Below are 2,226 nucleotides of genomic sequence, written 5' to 3' on the forward strand. Positions count from 1 at the left end.
ATGTGTACTACTGTTTCATGAGAAACTATTTGTTCTGTAAGCCTTCACCTGAAGTACAATAAAAAAAAAAATTATAATGAAAAAAAAAAATGAAGGGGAAATCCAGACAGTTCCAAACAAGCAGAAGCTCTGGGAATTTGCCACTACCAGACCAGCTCTGCAAGTATTACTCAAGGGAGTACTCCAAATGGAAAAGCAAGAGCATTAAATAAATATTTGTATAATACAATGATCCTCCTTATCTGTAGTTTCACTTTCTGCGGTTTTAGTTACCAGTGATGAACTGCAGTTCAAAATGTTAAATAAGTACATGTTGATGAAATCTCATGCTGTTCTGTTCTGTCATTCACATAACTTTTATTGCAATATATTGTTATAATTGTTCTTTTTTTTATTAGTTATTGTTGTTAATCTCTTACTGTCCCTAATTTATAAATTAAACTTAATCACAGGTATGTATGTATAGGATAAAACATAGTATACATAGGGTTCAGTACTATCCATAGTTTCGAGTATCCACAAGGGGTCTTGGAATGTATCCTATGCAGATAAGGGGGGACTACTGTATACACAGGAAAAAAATAAAAGAGAGAGAGAGTTATCCAAAAAATGCAACAACATGGACAATCATAAAAACCAAGTACATGATATTTTCAGGAAATAAACTCAAAAATTAAATCCTGCGAACAATACAACATCGAGTTTATAAGAAATAAGTACAAAGTATACTTACTGAATATAGGTTGTATGTTGATGTTAATGGAGACACCTCAACAGAAATGGGGGAGGGAGGAGAACATCAGAAATAAATATATTACGTAAAGTTGTGTGTAAACTGTTGTTCAAATGTTAAACATTGTTGCAATTGTAGGTAGAGTAGTGTATCATATGTTGTAGCCACTAAGAAATAACCAAGAAGAGACTTTCAGAAGGAAGGAAGATAGCAAAAAGGCTTGTCACAAGAAAGCAGCCACATACAAACAAAACCAGAAAAATCAGAATAAAAAAAACAAAGAAGATATGAAAACACTCAAAAAACTAATAGCAAAATGAACGAGGTAGACACTTCATTTTCAGTAATAACCTTAAATGTAAATGGCCTAAATGCACCATACAAAAAGCAAAGAGTGGCAGAATGGATTTAAAAAAAAATAATCCATCTTTTTACTTTCTACAAGAAACACACCTTAGACATAAGGACATAGAGTGAAAATAAAAGGATGGAGAAAAATATTCCATGCAACCAGTAAACAAAAAAGAGCAGGGATGGCCATACGGACATCAGATAAAATAGACTTTAAATCAAAATCTATTATAAGAGATAAAGAAGTACATTACAGAGTAATAAAAGGGTCATTCCAGCAAGAAGAGGAAGGAACACTACTGAACTCTTTCTATGAAACCACATAACCCTCCTACCTAACCCAGGCAAAGACATCACAAATAAAGAAAATTGCAGATCAATGTCCCTTATGAACACAGATCAAAATTTTCAACAAAATTCTAGCTAACAGATTTCAGCAACATATCAAAAAATCATAATTAAGTGGGATTCATATTAGGATTACAAGGGAGGTTCATCATTAGAAAAAATCAAACAAAATTCAACAATATTTCCAGCTAAAAATTCTCAGCAAAATAGGAATATAAGGGAAATTTTCAGCATAATTAAGGGCACATATACAAAACCAACAGCCAAGATTATACTCAACAGATAAAGGCTGAGAGCCTTTCCTTTAAGAACAAGAATGAGACAAGGATGCCCATTATCACCACTCTTATTCAATGTTATACTTGAAGTCCTAGCCAAAGCAATAAGACAAGAAAGAGAAATAAAATTTATCCAAATCAGAACGGAAGAAGTAAAATTATCTCTATCTGCAGATGCCATGATCCCATACAGAGATTGTTGTTGTTGTTATCATGTGCTGTCGAGTCAATTCCGACCCAGATCAACCCTATAGGACAGAGTAGAACTGTCCCATAGTGTTTCCAAGGAGCAGATGGTGGATTCAAACTGCTGACCTTTTTGGTTAATATTCTCAAGCTCTTAACCACTGTGCCACCAGGGCTCCCTATACAGAGAAGATCCTAAATATTCCACAAGAAAACTGCTGGAACTAATAGAAGATTTAGTAATGTTGCAGGGTACAAGATCTTCACACAAAAATCAGTTAGGTTCCTTTACAGCAACAAGACTACTCTGAGATATTTTCTTTTTTTTTT

This window comes from Trichechus manatus, unplaced genomic scaffold, assembly GCF_000243295.1.
Source record: "Trichechus manatus latirostris isolate Lorelei unplaced genomic scaffold, TriManLat1.0 scaffold00044, whole genome shotgun sequence".
Classification (NCBI taxonomy): domain Eukaryota; kingdom Metazoa; phylum Chordata; class Mammalia; order Sirenia; family Trichechidae; genus Trichechus; species Trichechus manatus.